This window comes from Trachinotus anak, unplaced genomic scaffold (assembly GCF_046630095.1).
Source record: "Trachinotus anak isolate AG129_WGS33_773 ecotype Australia unplaced genomic scaffold, CSIRO_AGI_Tana_v1 ptg000016l, whole genome shotgun sequence".
Lineage (NCBI taxonomy): Eukaryota > Metazoa > Chordata > Actinopteri > Carangiformes > Carangidae > Trachinotus > Trachinotus anak.
Genome location: NW_027273867.1, coordinates 1,528,880 through 1,551,116, shown reverse-complemented (window position 1 = coordinate 1,551,116; position 22,237 = coordinate 1,528,880). Strand labels below are relative to the sequence as shown.

Genomic DNA, 22,237 nt, shown 5'->3' with positions numbered 1-22,237 from the left:
GATTCTATGTCCAAGTTTGAAGGGTATGCCTAGAACTTGATGATTTGCTCAGCCAGACTCTCCAAGATGTCCGATTTAAGTTTGTGACTAGGATTCAGAAGAACTCCATTTGATATGAAGGCCTGGTTTGCACTGTGAAGTTGCAGCTCCACATCATATGGAAACTTTGGTAATGGTGATTGAGCAGTTACTGAATCAGGGGAGGAGAGTAATATTGTGGATGAGGATGAAAAAGATGTTTCATCCCCACTCTGGTTCATGCTGCCTTGGTTGAGGTCCTGAGCATGTGACAAGTGGATGATTTTCACTGTGCTCTTGTCTTGAATATCACTAATTTGGTTAAGGTTAACAAACTCATTATCAAAGTCACTGTCCATGTACTGGAGTCTAATGTCCCCCTCTATATGAAACTGATGTTTGATCTCGTTTGAAAGATCCTCCACAGACTTTGGCATGCCCGATTCTATGGTCAGTTTTTCAGCATTGTTGGCACCAAGGATAATCTGCAGTTTTACTGGTGCAGCCATCATCCAAATTATTCAGCCTAGAAAAGGCAAAAATACAAGTATAAATCCATTAAATATGTATAAATGAAAAGCATTAAAATTGGCAAGTCAACAAACATCTTTGATCATATGTAAACTGATTTTTTTAATGTCTAAGTACTCAGACATTAAAAAAATGACAGTTGTTTCTGGTGTTACTGGATTGTTGACTTAAAATATAAAATTGGCATTTACTTTTGGACCCACACTTTGACAGGCCAGTATTTCCTAAAACAGTGGCCACTTTATTAGGTACATGTGTACAATGTAATGCAATCCAATAAAATGGCTTTGCTGTAAAATCTACCTTTGTTAAGCTTATAATGTTTCGTTTTTGTTGAGATTCAAAAATCACAAACACCTCAATTTAAAGCAGAACATATACACATCTCAGACTGAATGCCATGAAAAATTATACTAAAAGTTTCTCTGTCTTAAAAGTTGTACAGATGTACCTAATAGACTATCAGATTCAACCAGTGACAAGGACTTAGTGCATGCACAGAAACACATTAATTTACAGCCAAGTGGACATAGATGATGGGTGTTATGTTAGTATTAGGTGCTCATGCAAGTGAGAATAAATTGTACACTTAGTAAGCTATCAATTACAGGTGTTTACTTACATATTCCAAAAATGCTTTTAATATAAGGATATCTTCTAAAAGTAACCAGTTGAAGGGGTCCAATGAAGTTGTCATGTAATGGGTACTTCTCTGCCAGTTCATCATGTGTTATCAGGGACATTTTGTCAGTTGGACATGGTTGCAGTTCAAAGGCTCTGTAGTGCTCCCTAAATAAAATTCAGTGTATCATGAAGAACATATATCCTTATTATCTCTCCGAATTCAGGTAGCCCATCAGTAAATCTACAGATGACTATCATTCCCTTTTTATAGTTGATCCCCTTAAAATCTACGCTTTTAGCCATGTTTACTTCTGCCATGTTTGGGTACATCTGCTGCATAGGAAATGGTACATCATCTTTCAGCACCTCAAGAGGAACTCTTGATACACTTGACGCTTCAACTCCAGGTTTCTGTGCATGCAATGAGTGTAAGTGGTAGGCAACCATCAGCTGGTGTTTCCTTGACAGTGTTAGAGCAACATTCTTGAAACACTTGGTATGATGAGCAACTTCTTTAAAAAAAGACTGTTTACCCTCAAATCGCATGGTCCAGACTCCAACTAGAGGGCCAAAACATTGGATCATGTGAGGGTAATGCTCCAAGTAGTGATGTTTTGGCAAAAGTTTTTGGTTAGGAAATGCTTCTTGATATTTCTGTCTGTGATCAGAAATTTTGAACTGAAGATATCCAATGGATTCTTCAGTATGGATCTGGGCAACAGCAAGTTCAACTATCTCTTTTAAATCCAAAATTATCTCCCACACTGGTTCACCATCAGGTATAAAATCTCCAATCATGAAAGGCAGCAATCTTGAGAGTCCAATTTTCAGCTGCATTGCCACCTATTGGGTTTTTGCTTAAAAATGTCTGTGGCACAACATGAGGATGATTTGTTTTATCATCTCCCTTGTAGGGAAAATTGAGAATTACCTTATTTAAAGTGTCCAAAGAGAGGTATTTTTTGGATATTAACACACCCAGACACTGGGCAAGTTCCACTGGAACAATACCCTCTAACAGATCATGGAGTATGTCTGGGGGATATCCAGTTGTTACATCAAAATGATAAAGATTTTCTGTCAGCTTACATGGCCTTTTCACTCCAACACACAGCTTTCCACTCTCCACTGCACGTTTGATATGTTGTTTGTGTCTGTCTTTGGATCGCAGACTAAACTCACCCAACAGAACCTGCTTGGTCTGAAACGTCCTGTGCAAAATCAACAAACGTACCCTCCTGAAAAACTCTTCACAAAGCCTGCAATCCCATGGGCACCCAGATTGTCAGCAGCTACACATTGTACTGTGCCTTTAATATTTTTTCCAATCTGTGGTACAAACACCCCTTGCACTTCAAAGACAACCAGAAAAATATGCAAAAGAGGTTCAAGTACTTTTTCATATCCATATTCCTTCATGTAGCTACTTTTACACAGTACTGCCAAGTAGATGGATGACAAAGAGGAGTGCTGGCCTGGAGGTAAGTTACTCAAAATCCAGTACATCGCGCAAAGTTTGTGCTTCTTTCTGGAAGTACCCAGAGGGTTGCACACTTCTAAGTCATCAATATAAAGGGTACGAACTGATTGTTTGAAAAACTGTCCTGTTAAGGCCTGTACTTTTGTCTGGATTGGAACCCAGAGCAGATTCAGACTCGGACAAGCAGATCAAGGAAATAGGAAGGTTTATTGTCAGAACTCAGCAGCTCTGAGTGGTGTGGCAGGGAATGGCCGTGGAGTGTGGAGACTCGAGATTGTGGGAGCAGGACAGGCCTCAAAGCAGGAGCAGGTAGAAGCACTGGAGCAGGAAACTCTGGATCGAGGAGAAAAACACTGATGAGCACTTAGAACACAAAGCGATTATCCAAGTTTCCAAAAAACACAAGGGACTGGTAAGGCCTGAAGTGTTTACCACTAAGCAAGCGGAACAATCTGGCAGAGAGTGGGTGATGAACCAGGGGTTTTAAACTGGCTTGATGAATGATGGGCTGCAGGTGGGTCAGGCTGCCAGTGCTGCACCACGCCCCTGCTGTGAGGAAACACAAGAACACGGGGGAGGAGACAGGCGAAAGACACACAAGGAAACACTGGGGAAAAAACCCCAGCCAGGCTGTAACACTGTCCATCCTGAAATGTATTCTTGTGCACTTTCATTTGAGTGAGCACTATAGTTTTCTACTACATCATCAATTATACCATCTTTGCTCAGGAGCAGCTGCAATGGCTGAAATAATGGTATGTATTGGTAGGTATGGTTGCGTTCCTTATCCAAAACATATTCAACTGGTTATACTACTTGGAACTTGTCTTTGAAGTACTGTTTCTGTTGGATACTTGGGGTTCTAACTGGAGCCACAAACCACCAGTAAACAAGGGTTACAAATAATCTGCAGTGTGTTGATTCTCGGGATGCTTGCCTTGGTTCTAGACAGAGGAAAAAGGCATTACAATATTTGCCCAACAATTTCACAACAATCTGGCCTTTAAATCATAATATTTCAAATACTAATTATCCTCTTCTAACAAATAAAACAAATAGATTAAATTATATCAACTTCAAATCCCAACTGAGAAATAAAGAAGAAAGAAAATACTACTTACATTGAAGATATATCAAAAGACACATGGCAAACACCCACCAGAACTCAACAAGGTTCAGATGGTTGCAGACAAAGAGAGGAAGTCCTTATCGTGACCTCTATTTATAATGTGTGAGGAGGCACATTCACAGGGTGAGGGACTGCTTGGTGCCTCCTTGTGGAAAGGAGGAATATGAAGCTGGAGGTTCTAACAGCCGCCCCCAGATTTGTGCAGCAAATCCGTTCATTTAGTTGTCTCGTCAGTGATCTCAGGGAGTGAGATTAATCTGGAAACAGGCCGTATGTATTCTCGACCTTGAATAATGACCTTAGCACTGCGGACCTTTCCATCCTTCCCAGGGTAGGTTTCAGTTATCCTTCCAATTGGCCATGATGCTCACGGATATTGGGGGTCAACTATAATTACGACCTGACCTGAATCCAAATTCTTCTCGTCAGTCTCCCATTTTGGCCTGGTTTGGAGGTTTGGGAGGTAATGGCATATGAAGGCTGTCCAAAAATGATCGGCTAAAATCTGACTGTGGCACCATTTTCTCCTGCTGAGGAGTTCACTTGTATAGTAGATTACCTGAGGAAGAGAGGAGTCAGGCCGCCCTATCAGCAACATATTTGGTGTGACTGGGTCTGGATCAGCAAGGTCAGAGAATATATATCCTAGAGGTTTGGAATTTAGGATGCCTTCACCTTCGATGAGAACTGTGTGTAGGACTGTTTCTGTTGTTGGTTGGGTTCCTAGTGCAACCTGGAGGGCCATTTTAATTGCTTTTGTCTCTCGTTCCCAGCTTCCACCGAAATGTGGGGAAGATGGAGGATTGAACTGGAAAGTTCAGTTGTGTGTGGGCCAATTGCTGCTTCAAATCTGGTGCCATAGCCTGGAAAGCAATTTGCAGCTCTGCTTCTCCTGCTTTGAAATTAGTCCTACAGTCAGAGAGGAGTTCAAAAGGTTTCCCTCTTCTGAAAGCCATCAAGAATGTATCTGCAGCCATACTGTTGAGCAGCTCAAGATGTATACATGTTGTTAAGCATTTGAAATGTATCCCCCACCTCTTTTCTGTGTGACGGCCTACTTTCACCATGAAAGGCCTAAAACAGTCCACCCCTGTGGACCAGAAAGGCGGCTTAAACAGTCTAAGCCGGGCTGGAGGAAGGTCTGCCATTTGGGAATCACTGGATTGGCTCTCCATCTCTGACAATTTTGACACTGATGCTGGTGCTGGCGAATAGCTTGATGGCCACGCTGGATCCAATATCTGCGTCTTATTTCCCCCCAGGACATGCTCCGAGCAATTTCTCATCATAATGCTTAATAATGAGTTTGGTTATGGGATGTTTTGAATCCAGTATAATGGGATGAATATTGTCATGGTCAAGGGTCTCCTCTCTTTGAAATTGGCCCCCCACTCTGATGAGACCAAGATCAGGGTCATATTCAGGAGACAGGGGGGGGGTAATTTGCTACTGTTTGGTATTGATTTACCTGTTTTGAGGGCATTGAATTCCTCAGGGAAGCACTCTGATTGGGCCCATTCTAGAAGATGTTCCTCTGAGTTTATGTAGCATTGGGCTATGTTTTAGTTGTGATCCACCGACCCATAAAGCACATTCTTTGTTTCTCGCATCAGATCATCCCAGTTGCTGTACTCAGTCAGATCAGGGAAGTTTGAATCATCTGACATCACTGCGCCGCAAAACATGGATTCCCTGAGTTCTTCAACAGGCTCTGATTCAGCTAGCCCATGTGGATTGGCAGGCCAGCAGTTAGTGTTTAGCAAGAGGAATGGAGGGCCTTGACTCCATCTCTGCTGGCTAGAAAGTTCTTGGAGTGTTTTACCCCGTCTTATATCATCGGCTGGATTATTCTTTGAGTCGACATATTTCCAGCTCTTTGTGTCTGTCAGAGTCTGGATCTCAGCTATTCTTGTGCCAACAAACACTTTGTAGCGACAGGAATCAGATGTTGGCCATGATAGGACTGTTATGGAATCTGTCCAGAGGGTCACTGACTCTAATGGAATAGTGAGTTCAGAATTGAGAAGGTTAGCCAGCAGGGCACCGGATTGGGCTGCACATAGCTCAAGGCAAGGGATAGATAGCTGGCATTTGGGGGCTATACGGGACCTGGCCATGATAAAGCTTATGTGGGTGTGGTCATGTTTGTCCTCTGTTTGAAAGTAGGCAACAGCACCATACACACGCTCAGAAGCATCACAGAATACATGTAAATGGGATTCTGAAGTGGCTGCATTGGCACAGGGGGGCAGATAACAGCAAGGAAAGTGAATATCAGACAGGTTTTGCAGTTCCAACTCCCATGCTTGCCATCTTTTCAACAAACTATCAGGTTTGATGATATTATCCCATTCTCTTTCCTGTTTCCATAGATCCTGCACTAGGATTTCTGCACGGGTTGTGAAAGGGGTCAAATAGCCCAAAGGGTCAGATTGACTTGCCAGCACCTTGTATATATTCCTCATTGTAGGCTGGTGGTAGGTGATGTATCTATTCTTGTAACCCAGCATGTCTGTGAGGCAGTTCCATTGGAGGCCTAGTATCAGTTCTTGGGGGTCTCCCTTCTCTGAGAGCTGCAGTTCAGTGGTTTTGGACTTTGCATCTGGTGGGAGATGTTGTATCATAGCTGGATCATTACTAGCCCATTGTCTAATGTCAAACCCACCACCGGCAAGCAGAGGTCTCATTTTGTCAATGAGGGACTTGGCTTCATGGGAGAAAGGGAAACTTTGGAGACAGTTATCAACATGAAAACAATGTTGAACAGACTGAAGGGTCTCCTCATTTCCATCGCAGTGATCATAAACATGTTTGTGGACCGCATAGGTGGCACAGCATGGGCTACAGGTTGTTCCAAATGGCAAGACTTGCCATTCATAAACACTGGGCTCCCAATCTAGCTGCATCTCTCTCAATATGAAACGCAGTAGAGGTTTGTCCTCATCCAAAAGACGGACCTAATGGAACATACCTTTTATGTCTGATAGCAATGGTATGCTGGTGGAATCTAAGTAGAACTCCCAGGAGAGAGGGACCTAGTGTGACCTAGGGCCATGCATAAGACATTTGTTCAGGTTTTGTCTCGGGTAGTCAAAAGAGCAGTCGAATACAACTCTGTTATTGTGTTCAACAATATGATGTGTGAAATACCAGGTTTCCTGTGGTTGGTCTACCTGCTCACTGGGGATCCTTTGAACATAACCAGACTGCACAAGCTTATTCAGTTCCTCTTGGTATTTATTAGAAAGTGTAGGATCTTTGGACAAGCTCCTTTCTGTAGCACAGAGACGGGGCAGGACAGATTCCTTCAGAGCTCAGAGAACAGGAGTATTGGGAGCTCTTAACAGTGGGTTGGCATAGCGCATTACACCATCAATATCTACTCTGTTTTAGAATCAAGTAGATCAAGAGCTAGTTTATCTTGTTTTGACCGTATGACTGTCTTCACATTCACAAATGGCAAGGTGTCAATCTGCCAGAGTCTTTCCACATTTCTGAGTAATTCACTTTTGAAGCAGGTTAGAGTGAAGCAGAGGGTCTGCTGTGTTTGGATTAAGCTGGCTGGCCTTGGAGAGCCCATCCCAGCCTAGTATGTACCGCCAAGGGGCCACCAGCTGGTCCCATCAGTGTTGGTTCGTGGCTGTGATAAGATGTGCATCGTCTGAGCCAATGAGAACAAGAGGAGATGCATGATCAACAGACTGTAATGGAATACCTCTGAGGTGGTGATACTGCTCTTGTAGTTGCTTCACGGGGTATGTATGCTCTGACAATCCAAGATTCTCTGCAGTGAATGCTCCATTGATGACATACCTTTCCGTTGGCTGGTTAATAGGGGAAATTTCAAAGGATACAGATGCTCCAGTCACCTGCACTATATCCTTTCTCACTGTGCGTAGTGAGATGATTTCAGTTGTGAGGTCCAAATACTGGATAGCCTGGGGGAGCAGTATAGATCTATCTGCACCATCATCAAGGACTGCATGAGTTGCGAGGGTCTTTTCCCCATTATGGAGACATACTTTGACAACCTTCAGCATGACTTTATGGGAATGGTTAGGTATGTCCATGTAAAGGAGTTCTGAGGGAGAGGATGTAAACATTACTGTGGCTAGTTTATTTGCATTGACATGATGAAGAATTGTTAAGTGAAGCTCCTTACAGATGATACATGGTCTTCTCAGAGTACATTTCTCCATTTTATGTGTTCTCCCACATTTAATACATTCCTCCTTCTCCTTGATCCATTTCATGATGTCATTTCTAGATAGTTTTTTAAATTCTGAGCATGAACCAAGAAAATGGTCTCTGACATTACAGTAGGGGCAATAGGGTTTAAGCTTATTAATAATTACCCTTTCTTAGGTACAGGCTCTGGGTGTACTGCTCATCTCAGATGTTGACAGGTAGACAGAGGAGACTTGACTAGAGGGGTGTCATTCTTTCCCGGTACGTGGTCTCTCCTGTTTGTGGAACTCAACAGCTCTCTCTGATATACATTTGGCTCTTGCCTTTGACTGTAACCAAGTTGAAAGGTCAAGGAGGGAATAAGTTTGGTTTGCTTGCCTGGTCAGAATGCCATGGTTAATACAATGCTCAACAAATCCATCTCTATACTGGACAGGGAGTTTACTGAGAAGTCTGTCAACATGAGAACCACATCTTAACTCAGACCTGTTTGGGCCCTCCAGGGACTGCAACATTCCCACCAGAGCATGTACATAAAGGAAAAAATTATCAAAAGCCTCTACATCGCCTATATGAATGATGGGGGAATTCAATATTGCAAATTTCACTCTGAACTAGCAGCCTTGGTTGACCATATTTCTCTTCAAGAGCTTGGAGAGCAGTGGAATATGGTCTTGCATCATGCATGCTGGATCTGGCCAATTTGTTAGCTCCTGGGTGCTGAAGGTGTTCTAGGAGGATCTGATATATATATATACTGCTCAGACAGATGGGAGTGATTGTCAAGGAGGTTATCCAGAGCCATTTTCAGGAGGGCAAAATCACTCTCTTGACCACTCTTAAACACAGGAGGTGAGGGTCTTGGTATTCAATAAGCAAAAGCCATGAAAAGATCCATCACATTTGGGGTTTGAACATGTGAGCAAACAGATTGCTGGTGGGATAAGATGTCATGCACTGGGGGTAGACTACCAGTCAAAGTGGGCTGTACAGGGCCAGGCATGGATGTAGTATAATTAAGGGCTTGGGCAGTGGCTGGAGTTGCAGAGCCATGCCGAATAGGAAAAGAAGATGGCATTTCCCTGGTGAATGCATGGTGAGTGGACAACAGTGCTGCTTGAGTAGTAGCTACAGAGGGCAAGGAGGGAGTTTGATCAGGGGCTAGACTTTGCCGTATTGGCTGAGACATGGGAAGGGTTTGTTGAGGAAGTGGTGAAGTTGACGCCAAATGATAGTCAGAATACATCACCTTTGAGAGGGCAGGAGTAAATATCCTGGAGGGAGGCAGGTCATAAAATGAAGAGGTGGCTACATTACCATGAGGAGGTGAAGGAGTAGGAGCAGACGCTCCACCAGGGTGACCATCATCAGATATATTCTGTCTAATAAAACTAGAAACAAGTTGGGCTGACTCAAGCTCTTGTTCTTAGTATGGATGTGTCGGTTCATTTCAACCCATCTGAGGACCCGTCGTCCTCCTGTCTCCGCCTTCTTAGCTCTTCCAGCTCATCTCTCTTTGCCTTTTCCTCAAGGATGCTGGCTTGGAGATCACTCAAATTAGAAGCATGGCTGCCATTGGTATGCCTACTAATTTGGGAGCCTGTGGGGAGACTTGCAGCTGACTGGGTGTGATGAGTTTTCTTGCTATGAGAACTGTGTGAGCCATGAGACCGTGTAAATGCCCTCTGCTGTGGCTTATGAACCCCATCGTAGTCAGGCGGCCGCCTATCCCTTTTAGGTCTAGCCCCTGGGTCATGGCTAGTTGAAGGTTTAGCTAATACTTCAGAAGGTAACTGAGGGAAATGGACCGGTATATATACTAAGGGCTGATTAGCTGATGAGGAGTAGGTGAGTGAGGGGGCGGGGCAGGCCAGGCCAGGTGAATGAAATCAGCAGGTAATGCAGAGCAGGAGGGAGTGGCAGAGTCTGAAATCACAAGAGAGTTAGTGTGGCAAAACAGGAAACAGACAAATGAAAAGCTAAAGCCTGGCTGAAGTTGTGACAAAAGGTTCTCCTCAGAAAAATACTAACTAACTAATAACTGTTAACTTACCACATGCAAGCTCAGCAGTGCCACCTACACCACATCAATGAAGGAGGGAGCAGATAAAGGGTATCACAGCCAGGATCTGAAATTCAACATGTTAACAGATGAATTAGACATTGAAATTAGAAAACAAAATTAACTAATGAAATGTATTACTTGCTCTTAAGAGAACAAATAAGTTATTGAGAATGAGAGCAAGAGAATGAAGCTGTCATCTAATAAATGTTTATAAAATTAAAATGCTGACAACCTGATTTGCAGTAATTAAGTAGCTTATTGTGATCATACCTGTTATGAGTACAGTGCCTTGGCCAGACCAGAGGGAGCATGAATCACCAATGAACAATCATTCAAGACCTGAAGTATTGCAACCTGATGATGACAAAAATGGATAAAAAAATAAACTAAAATAAATTTATAGAGATGTTAACAGATTAATTATTGGTGCACTTTTCATTTTCCAGGGTCTTTTAGAGCTACAATCGATTTCTTTTTTAAAAAATATCATTCCTTGCCATGACTTCCACACACTCAACCCAATTCAAAAAATGAAAAATAAAAATTAAAAATTAAAAAAAAACTGTTGTGAATGAGCAGGGGGACAAAGCAAAGTATTTTATAGTCTAAATAAATGCATAAAGTAAACTTCCAAATTCACCACAATTACATGGATGGGTTCTGCCCTACTCCTATGAAATAGAAGACGAGTGCCATGCATTGTTGCAGCTAACCATGCTTCAGGTCCACAAATGTGTACCTTTATAGTATAATACCACAAGCCTGATACAGTATATCATAGCTGGACCAGTAAACACATTCTTCTGAACTGCAAATCACAGGTTCACTACAAATGCCACTCAGTGATTTAACCTGCTCAACATTTATTTAGGTATGATTTCATTCATACCAATGGTGAACTGTAGCAAACCCAATTCATAATCTTCACTGACATTACAACATTACAACACCACAATACATAACTTGTCATTAGGCCTATGGCATTAACTATCTGTGTTACACTTGAAAAATAAGCCTAAAACTGAGGCAGGTCTGCTCTGTGAGGCGCCACTCTTTTTTCCATTTATGTTAGCATATAGCTTTCAGAACTTTACAACAGTTGATTCAAGTTCATAAAGAATAAAAACACAACATAATGGCCGAATACAAGACAGCTCTTATTTTAAGCTGTGAGTGGAATGTGAGACGTTACCTCAAGCCCACAGCCACTTACCATTGCTTTTATTTCAGTTACTGTAATGTTACTGTTGGTCCGCCAACCAAATAGCCCAAAATATCTGGTTGTTTAAAAACAATATAATAAATAATAATAAAAGCCTCCCACTAGTTTCCCGATGTGAAGCTTTTAATATGAAGCAGCAGCAGGAAGGTGGTGGGTTTCTATCAGTGCTAAATTCAACAGCTCTGAAATGGCTGACGGATCAGGCACTGGTAAAAAAAAAAAAGCCAGATATCAAAGTAGCCCACAGACAGGAACACCAGACTGAAACTAATGATCCCCAGAGACTGGGTTACAAAAGCAGCCAACTCAGAGCTAAACACAGGCATGTACAAACACAGCTTCCTCTGTGACACACAAGGACAAACTCAGATTTTGAATGGCCTGTAAAAAGTTTTGCTATCGCCTGCAGTAACATGTATAGTCTGAATATAAAGTTATAAAATTACATTTACATATTAGCTATGGTTTCACAGTGAAAACATGCTCATGGATTGGCGGGGCTCGGCAGGATAAAGGCTGATGGACCTGAGTTCATGCAGCTAAGTTAGCTAGCTAACATGTCCACCTGCTCTCAAAAACTACAAAAGCACGCCAAAATATAGACTACATCTTGTATCACAAACCCAAAATACAATCCTGCTCAACACTGATATACTACAGAAAAACAGATATGAGTGAAAAGAAATATCCTCTTACCTTGTCCAACTCAGGAAACAAAAACCAACAGCAACTTTTCCGCCAAAATGAACCAACGGATGACCTGGAGGTCAAGTGGCCTGACGCATGTGCAGTCTGACTCACCTTAATATTCTTCTACTTTTGAGTTTTATGGCAGCTGGCGTTTTATTACTGCCACCTTCTGGATGTAAGAAGTATCTCAATCCTAATTCACTTAAATGTTTTTTGACGAAACAACACATTGATATCTTGTAAAGATAACGAGACAAAATTACATGGACTTTATTAGAAAAAAATATTTTAACTTAACAAAGACATGTATTTTAAGTAAACTGAAAATTAAAAAATAATGTAAAGCACACAACCCCCCTGATTCCCTTTTTTGAGTGTGTGATGTTATTCTTCTTGGTCCTCTGATCATTGTATATAAACTCATACTAACATCTTCTCAAGTGATTTTGCACTTGTTAGGATTTAATAGGGCTATGCTGAAATGTCCACACATATATGCTGTCTCCCTCTAGGAAAGTGTCACAGCCATGAGAGTTCCTCCACTTATCAGCATCATCCTGTAACTTTACCCTGAAAAATATTTGATGCTGGGACCAACATAGACAAAATTCTCACCATCTCCCACTTGAATGGGGTTTGAATTTAATCAAGCCTTCATGCCTACTGGTATGAAGGTCCTCTTTTGGGAAATGGATACACAAACTCATTCATTGGGAGGATATACAGAATCTATTGTAATTGCACCAGTGCTTTAAAAAACACAGAACACAATCACAAATAAAATGATTAAATAGTGTCTTTCTAGAAAATAGATAAATAAATAAATAAATATCAAAAGCCAGTTTTTCTGGATCATGCTGACAGACAAACAAACCAACAGATTTGGGTGAAAACATAATTTCCTTGGCAGAGGTAATAAATGTTAATAGCAAATAAATGTGTAACTGTAAGTACCCTCAGACCCTGTAGACCTCCGCCAAGGCCAAATGGTTATCTCTAAATAAATTGACATTAATATTACTACTATTCCTTTGATTTTTGGTTCTCACTTACATAAATGTTGTTCTGACTATACAATTTATTTTCTTCACCACATGTTGCACAATGGAAAGTAAGTGCTTTTAAGCACATTAATCATGTCTTCATTAGTTGATGCTGATGATGCAGAAGATTGTTGTAATGGCCACAGTGATCCAAACACTGCTAAAGTCAGAATAAAAATATTCCTTTTAATTTTGTACATTTTGCAATGTCAAGAAATTACCCATTGTGCTTCATCCTGGTCCTCCATCCATAATACAAGCACAGACTGCAGGCAGCTTCTGTTAAGACAGTATTCAACAAATTTGCACTGCACAGTACTTGTCTACTGTCCTCTGTGAACTGTCAAGATTTATTTCAGTTTATTTAATCATGGGTTTATTGCAATTTTCTCTGCAAACTGAGGAGAACTATGATGAGGACTGCATGGTCTATTCCTTTTCCTCTAATTGATTACACACAAATAACACATCAAATTTCACAATAAAATTGAATTGAATTTAAAGTATTACATATAGTATATGTATAGTATTGGCACATTCAATAAAAACCTCCCATGAGGTTGTATAACAGCTAATCAAGATCTTAACTGTAATTAGCCATTTATTAGGTAAATTTGGCTTGATTAAGATGTTCCTGGTGTCAACAAGGTAAATTTGACTATAAAATGTAGTTGTACTTGAGTCCAATGTTAAATAATGGTGTGCGACAGTTTTTACACATGTACCTTCGCATTCATCAGGAAAAAAAGGCTGCAATGGACATGCATCAGTCTTCCTCATGGATGTCAACAAAATGGCACATCGTGCCCTATGGAACTTAAAAGTGACTGAAATTCAGTAACAAGATTACCCTGCTAACTCATCTTCTTTACTCTTTACTAATGGGCTCATAATTTACAAAATGAACATGTTGTAACTCATTAGGAAACTATTTACTGAGGTAAAAAGTAGTCATTTTCCCATGGTCTCCCACGCAAACATGACCTCTTTTTGCAACCACTGTAGTTGCCCGCTGCTGGCCATTACTGAGAATGCGAGTGTAACACCTACGAAAAGCGATTAAAAAATAAAATAGGAAATAAGGCAGAGTCTAGGGGTCTATTCCAGACAGTGGGTTTAGTGAAAACTCTGAGTTTCTTATCCTGAGATGAGGGAAACTCTGGGTTTCCAGAAACTGAGATAACTGAGTCAGTTGCCACAGTAACTTACACCGGAGACACACTGACTATGCACGGTGTGTGCGTTGTGGTCAGTGTTGCTGATCTGCTGAGGAAAAACATGCATGTGTGTTCAAAACGGCTGCGTGTCTGCTCTGTCGCTGCTACAGCCAGCTCTAGCTGTTTACAAAGAGTACTTGAAAGTTGGATTTTTCTTCATTTTTTTATTAATTTCTGATTTAGTGTTGACAGAAAAGGCCTCTGAAACACCACCATCTCCACATGCAGCTGCTAAAATGGTTAAAAAAGAAATTTGTCTATGAAAAATGTCTATGACCTGTTCAGATTCAGACCTGTGGCTGTCAACAGGTCTTTGTTGGTCTGTCTATTCTTGGTGCAGGATGTACACATCACGTGAAAAAAACAGGCGCGACGGCAAACTAGATTCCGCGACGCAGGAGCAATGCAAGAGAATAAAACATGAATGAAAACCATGACCTTCCGCCACCACCAAACACAAACAACGCATCCAGTGTGTCTCTGGTCTAGTTCATACTGTCTACATCAGGGGTGTCAAACTCATTTTAGCACAGGGGCCACATGGAAGAAAATTTATTCCCAAGCGGGCCGGACCAGTAAAATCATGGCATAATAACTTAAAAATAAGGAGAACTTCAGATTGTTTTTTTTTTTTGTTTTACTTTGGTCCAAAATAGAGCAAGCACATTCTGAAAATGTACACATAACAAATAATCCTCTTGACAAAACACAAAAAAATTTGGTGCAATTTTAAGAACACAATACACTATTAATTGATAGAAAAATAAAAGCTGTGCAATGCATGAACAATTTCAACAAACCAAACTTATGAACTGAAGTGACTGATATTATTACAGTAAATCACACACTGTTCACTTTCTTTAAATTTCCACAGAAGACAATCATTTTCCCAGAACTATATCAGGGTGCAGTGTCTCATGCAGCATTTTAAGTGGGGTCACCTATTGTTTATTTTGCTCCTGAAGCCTGGCATCTTCTAGCTTTCACAAGTGCATCAATATCAGGCGTCACATCCTGAGTGGCAGCCAATTTCAGGATGTTATTCAAGTGCTTGTGTGTGAGCCTTGAGCGCAGCTTTGTTTTATTGATGCTCATTACAGAGAAAACTTGCTCACAAAGATATGTGGTTCCAAACATGCACAACACTTTTGCAGCAAGGGCTGTCAGGTTGGGGTAACCTGGCAATAGATACCGATAAAATGTGTCCAAGCCAGCTGCGGCAAATTTGCCCTTCAAATCTGAGTCATACTGCAAGTCTATTATTTCAAGTTGGATGTTGACGGGCAGATCAGAAGCATTCACGGTGAATGGCGAGCAAAAAACTTTGAAGTCTTTCTCCAGTTCACCGAAAATCTGAAAGCGTTGCTCAAACTCCCGCAATAGTCCCGTAATTTTATCTCTGAACCGCTTCATGTCCACAGCATGTTGGGTCGTGCACACATCTTTCAGACAAGGAAAGTTAGCTGCATCACCACCTGCCAGTTGCGTCTCCCACAATGACAGCTTCAACTTGAACGCACATATGCTGTCATAATACTTTTCCATCAACTGTTCAATTTCCTCTCGTAAATCAAAGAAACGCTGCAGCACAACACCTCGGCTTAACCATCTCACCTCGGTGTGGTACGGCACGCCATAGTTGTGGTCTTTCTCTCTGAGAAAGCTGTCAAACTGACGGTGATTCAGGCCTCTGGATCGGATGAAATTAACAGTTTGGACGACCACTTTCATGACGTTATCCATCTTTAATGACTTGTAACACAAGGCCTCCTGACGCAGAATACAGTGAAAAGTCCAAAAATCACGTCCTCCATTTGCAGTCTGCACTTTCTCTCTGAACATTGTCACAACACCTGCTTTTTTCCCGATCATTGAGGGTGCACCATCTGTAGCCAGGCTGACAGCGCGGGACCAGTCCACTCCGACCCTGTCCAACGCACCGACGAGTGCGGTAAAAATATCAGCTGCTGTTGTGGTATCCGTCATCAGCACCAACTCCACGAACTCCTCGGTGATGGTCAAAGTGTCATCAACTCCGCGGATGAATATGGCCAGTTGCGCAACATCTGTAATGTCCGTGCTTTCATCAATTGCAACTGAAAACGCAATAAACGACTTTACTTTGCGCTTCAATTGGCTGTCCAAATCCGCCGAAAGATCAGAAATCCTGTCTGCAACTGTGTTTCTAGTCGGGCTGATATTTGCAAAAGCCTGGCGCTTTTCAGGGCACACAATCTCCGCAGCCTTCAGCATGCACGTTTTCACAAATTCACCCTCACTAAATTGTTTTGAAGCCGCTGCAATTTCATTAGCAATAAGGTAGCTAGCTTTCACTGCAGCGTCACTGATTTCTCGGCTATGAGTAAACATAGACTGCTGTTTCTTCAGACCCGCCAACAATTCATTCACCTTCTCTCTTCTCTGTTGTCCTTGAAAGTTGTTGTATTTGTCGGAATGAAGAGTCTCATAGTGGCGACGAAGGTTATATTCTTTCAGCACTGAAACATGCTGTGAAAACACCAAACACACAGCTTTCCCATTCATTTCCGTGAGGATGTCCACTTTTCTTGGAACACTCTGCACTCTGCGTCCACTTTTCTCTTTTTTGACAGAGACATTTTGGGGCAATGAGGGTGCCAAAGCACGTAATGTTCGAAGTAGTAGGGCAGGCAGAACGAGAAGGTAGCTCCGGGCTAGCTGTACTTGCTTGGCCTACTTGCTCAGCCCCGGTATAAACGGTTTGCTTGCTTAACAGAATTGCTATTGCGACATCCAGTGGACACATTTAGAACAGCAGTTTCTTTCATTGAAAAATTGCAGCTCATGTTTATACTTTGCAAAATCATCTCGCGGGCCGGATTAAACCTGTTCACGGGCCTTATCCGGCCCGCGGCCGTACGTTTGACACCCCTGGTCTACATGAAAGTGTAGATCAGAGCACATTCATTTAAATAATTTATGTTAGGAGAACCTTAAAATCCTAATTAAACATTATAGTTTGTTACCCAAGGCCTGTCATAACAAACATTACCTCTTGTTTGATTGATCAGTCAGTGTCAGGACAGAGACAGATTCAGACATTACACATGGAGGCTTCATCCTCAGCTCAAATTAAAATCTGTACTGTCTGTCTTTATGACATTATACTATTCAAGAGAGCAGGTTTAACAAACTCTGGCTCTAACCTGAACTCTGAGGAATATAAAAAGCCATTATCAATGGAGCACCGATTCAACAATTCACCATGGTAATGGGGAAATAAAGAGCAGAGCCTCCATTTTAATCCAGTAGAGCCATAAAGATTCATATGTGATATTAAAGCATATTTATCTTTAAAAAACCAACAGCAGCAGTGAAAGAGCTAGAGAAGAGTCAATAAGTTCTAAATATTACATTTTATTGAGCTTTGTCCCCTCCAAGAATCGCCACCTTTACGTGGTTGAGGTGTCTGTGTGTCCCGGTGACCCTGGGGGCTGTGTTGTCGGCGGCAATAGCCCCTGGAAGGGTCTCCCAAGGCAAATTTGTCCCAGGTGAGGGGCCAGTCTAAAAGTGATTCACATTACCACGAATGAGGAGGTCAGACAAAGGCATGGAGGACCTGGGCATGCTGACCCCCAACTGGTAGACTGGTTGTGGGGACATGGAATGTCACCTCTCTGCCAGGGAAGGAGCCTGAGCTGGTGCAGGAGGTGGAGCGGTACCAACTATATATTTGGACTCACCTGTACGCACAGCAGCAGCTCTGGAACCAAACTCCTGGGGAGGGGCTGCACTCTCTCCTTTTCCAGAGTTGCCCAGGGTGATAGATGCCATCAGGTGTGGGGATACTCACAGGTTCCCCTGTGGAGCACCATGGTGTTAGAGTTCCCCCCGACAAACGAGAGGGTTGCCTCTCTGCGGCTGAGAGTTGCTAAGGGGAAGGCTCTGACCGTTGTGTGTGCCTGTGCACCAAACAGCTGTTCAGAGTATCAGACCTTTTTGGAGTCTGTGGGTGGTGTCCTGCAAAGGGTTCCACCTGGGGACTCTATAGTTCTGCTGGGGGGGGACTGCCCATGTGGGGAATGATGGAGAAACCTGGAGGGGCATGTTTGGGAGGAATGGCCTCCCTGATCTGAACCCGAGTGGTGCTTTGTTGTTGGATTTCGTGCTAGTGATAGTAAGGCTATAACAAACACCATGTTCGAACATAAGGTAGCTCATAAGTGAAATTAGTACTAGAGCACCTTAGACCAAAGATCAATGATTGACTTTGTGGTCGTTTCAACAGATCTGCGGCCGCATGTTTTGGACACTCAGGTAAAGAGAGGGGCAGAGCTGTCAACTGATCACCACCTAGTGGTAAGTTGGATCAGATGGCAAGGAAGGCTGCCAGACAGACCTGGTAAACCCAAACATGTAATGAGGGTGAACTGGGAATGTCCAGTGGAAGTCTCTGTCTGTGGGGTCTTCAACTTGCACCTCTGGAAAAATGTCCCAATACATCCCAGGGGAGGTTGGGGACATGAAGTCTGATTGGGCCATGTTCAAAGCCTCCTTTGCAGAAGGGGCAGTTGGGATCTGCGGCCTCAAGGTCATTGGTGCCTGTCAAGGTGGCAACCCAAGAACCCACTGGTGGAAATTGGGGGTGAGGGAGGCCGTCAAACTGAAGAAGGAGGCCTTTAAGACCTGGTTGGCCCAGGTGTCCAGCAGATGGATACCAGGCAGCCAGAAGGGCTTTGGCCTCAGCGGTTGCAGCAGCAAAAACTTGGGTGTAGGAGGAGTTCAACGTAGCTTTGGAGGAGGACTTTAGTTTGGTTTCAAGGAGATTCTGGCAGTGCGGATTCCATCCTGGCTGTGGAACAGCGGACCAGCTCTTTACTCTTGTGAAATTTCCAAGGGGGTCACTGGATTTTGACCAGCCAGTCCACATGTGCTTTGTGGACTTGGAGAAGGCTTATGACCGTGTTCTGTGGGGGGTACTGGGGAGTATAGGGTACCGGGCCCATTGCTACGAGCCATTCAGTCCCTGTACAACAAGTAAGAGCTGTGTCCGCATCCTCAGCACAAAACCAAACATGTTTTTAGTGAGTATTGGGCTCCGACAAGGTTGCCCCGTCTCCAATTCTGTTTGCGATATTCATGGACAGGATCTCAAGGTGCAGCCGAGGCAAGGAATGTGTCCACTTTGGGAACCTCAGAATTGCATCTTTGCTTTTTACAGATGATGTGGTTCTGTTGGTTTCTTCAGAGCATGACCTCCAGTGCTCACTGGGATCGATTACAGCCAAGTGTGAAGCATCTGGGATGAAAATCAGCAGTCTGAGGCCATGGTTCTCAGCTGGAAAATGCTGGACTGCTCCTTCTGGGTTGAGGGGGGAGTGAAGGAGTGAAGGAGTTCAAATACCTTGGGGTGGGATGGGAGATTGACAGGCGGGTTGGTGCTGTGCCAGCAATAATACAGACCTTGTAATGGACTGTTGTGTTGAAGAGCAAGCTGAGCCCGGAAGGCAAAGCTCTCAATTTACCAGTCGATCTTTGTTCCGAACCTTACTTATGGTCATGAGTAGGGTTGTCACGATACCAGAATTTCAGTAGTCGATACCAATACTTGTGATCTTCCACGATTCTTGATACTAATTCGATACCACAATTAAAAAAAAAACAAAACAGGGCAGCCTGATGGCGGAGTGGTTAGGGCGCGTACCACATGAGCGGATGCTCTTAGCAGGCGAGTGCCGGTTCAACTCCCGACCGGCCCGACTCTTTCCTGCGTGTCATTCCCCCTCTCTCTCTGCCCCTTTCCTGTCACTCTCTGCTGTCCTGTCAATAAAGGCAAAAAATGCCCAAAAAAATATCTTAAAAAAAAAAAAAACAGACCACTATAAAAATCAGAATCTGAATCAGTTTTATTGCCAAGTATGTTTCCACATACAAGGAATTTGTTTTGGTGATTGGTGCAATTGGAGGTTCTTGGAGGTTCTTGTAAACAACAGGTTTACACAGTTTTAGTTTCTGCCTGTATGTGGGAATCAGGTGGACCATGACATGGTCAGAGTGGCCCAGTGCAGCCCGGGGGACGGCGTGATAAGCACCACTGATTGTGGGGTAACAGTGGTCCAGAGTGTTCCCCTCTCTGGTCGGGCAATTAACAAACTGTTTGTATTTGGTCAGTTCGTGGTTGAGGTTACCTTTGTTAAAGTTACCAAGGACAATAACTAAGGATTCCGGGTTGGTCCGCTCCACACACAGTATCTGCTGTGGCCTGTGGTGGGATGTAAACACCGACCAGGATGAATGAGGTGAACTCACGGGGGGAGTAGAAGGGCCTGCAGTTTATGATGAAAGTTTCCAGGTCAGGAGAACAGTGCTGCAGCATCACTGTCACGTCTTTGCACCAGCCACTGTTAGAATAAAAACAGATTCCTCCACCTTTCGTTTCGCCGGACAGCTCTGTGTCGCGATCCGCTCTGAAGAGTTGGAAGCCGGCCAGCTCCAGCGGAGAGTCCAGAATCGATCCACACAGCCACGTCTCCGTGAAGCACAGAACGGAAGATGAAGAAAAGTCTCTGTTCCTCTGCATCAGTAGCTGAAGTTCATCCAGCTTGTTAGGCAGTGAACGCACGTTGGAGAGAAAGATACCTGGGAGCGGTGTGCGAAGTCCACGCCAGCAGAGATGCACAAGCGCACCGGCACGTTTTCCTCTCCTCCGGCGTTTCACTGCAAGAGTAACGGTCAGTGCACCTCAGACCAAAATGTCCAATAATTCCATAGGTGAGCCGAGAAAGGTGGAAAAAATCCTCTGGAGTTGTTTCTCTGATGTTAATGAGCTCTTCTCTGGTGAAAGAGCTCCGGAAACCAAGGCAGAAAACTGAATTTATAAAGAAAATAAGGCAAAAAAATGCGCACCAACACACCGAGGCAGCCATCCGCGGCGCCATGGCCAAGTGAAAACAAGCAATACTGTGCTTTATGGTAATAAATAACAACAATATTCAGCTATTTACATTCAAAAAAGAACAGCAGTGGCATGGATCCTTCAAGTATATAAAACAAACAATATTCTTCTTCTTATAAATATGCAAATAAATAACTAAACAACAGTGGTGTGGAGCCTGATCTCACATAACTAAAACCTCTAATACCAGGCACTGTTTGCATGTCGGCTTGTTTGTGTCTAGAATTGCTCCGTATTCTTCCGCCTCCAATGCAAAATATTTCCACTCGCGACTCTTTGTACCTGTTTCGTCAACGAGCCGACGTGTTGTGCTTCCACTCCCACTTGCTGAAGCCATTGTTATTGTTATCTCAGCGCCGCTGACTGCTCTGTGCTGCTCACACGCGTACACTGCCCCCATCAGTTCCGCCAAGAATCGACACGGCTTGCCGAGGGAAAAGTTGTATATTCGGTTCTGACGGTACCAGAAAAAAGCAGGTGTCGATGTATTTTTTGCGTGTTGGTATCGAATTGGTACCGGAAGTATCGGTTCTTGTGACAACCCTAGTCATGAGCACTGGGTAGTGACCGAAATAATGAGATCGCAGATAGAGGCGGCTAAAATGAGTTTCCCCCATAGGGTGGCTGGACTCAGCCTTAGAGACAGGGTTCAGAAATACAGAGGGAGCTTGGAGTAGAGTCCCTGCTCCTTCATGTCGAAAGGAGCCAGCTGAGGTGGTTTGGGCATCTGGTAAGGATGCCTCCCTGGTGCCTCCCTTTGGAGGTTTTCTGGGCATGTCCAACTGGGAGGAGGCCCCAGGGTAGACCCAGAACTCACTGGAGGGACAATATATACTATCTGGCCTGGGAACACATTTCTTCCTCATTCAGCAGGTCATCTTGACCATGTATATGTAGCAGGACGCAGTCATTAGCCCAGTGACGTCACTCAGGAGGCGGCCCCAGCCAATTGCAGTGGGTGAATGCCGCATAAAAGGCGGGCATAGAACAGCGACCTGTGTTTGTTTACAGGTCGCTCGTGTATAGCGCCGACCCTCCGCTCCATGCCGTGTGGGCCGGGACTGCCTGACCGGGTAAGGATGTCCATGTAGCGGCT

At 43.4% G+C, this 22,237-nt stretch overlaps 1 long non-coding RNA gene across 1 annotated transcript; it reads right to left on the bottom strand.

Moving 5' to 3' along the window:
- Positions 1–1,025: 1,025 nt before the first annotated feature.
- On the bottom strand, positions 1,026–12,776 carry LOC139633906 (uncharacterized). Its single transcript, XR_011693865.1, has 3 exons — positions 10,306–12,776; positions 10,024–10,099; positions 1,026–9,896 (listed from the first exon to the last, which is right to left on the bottom strand). It is a non-coding gene; the product is annotated as an uncharacterized lncRNA (long non-coding RNA).
- Positions 12,777–22,237: the final 9,461 nt, after the last annotated feature.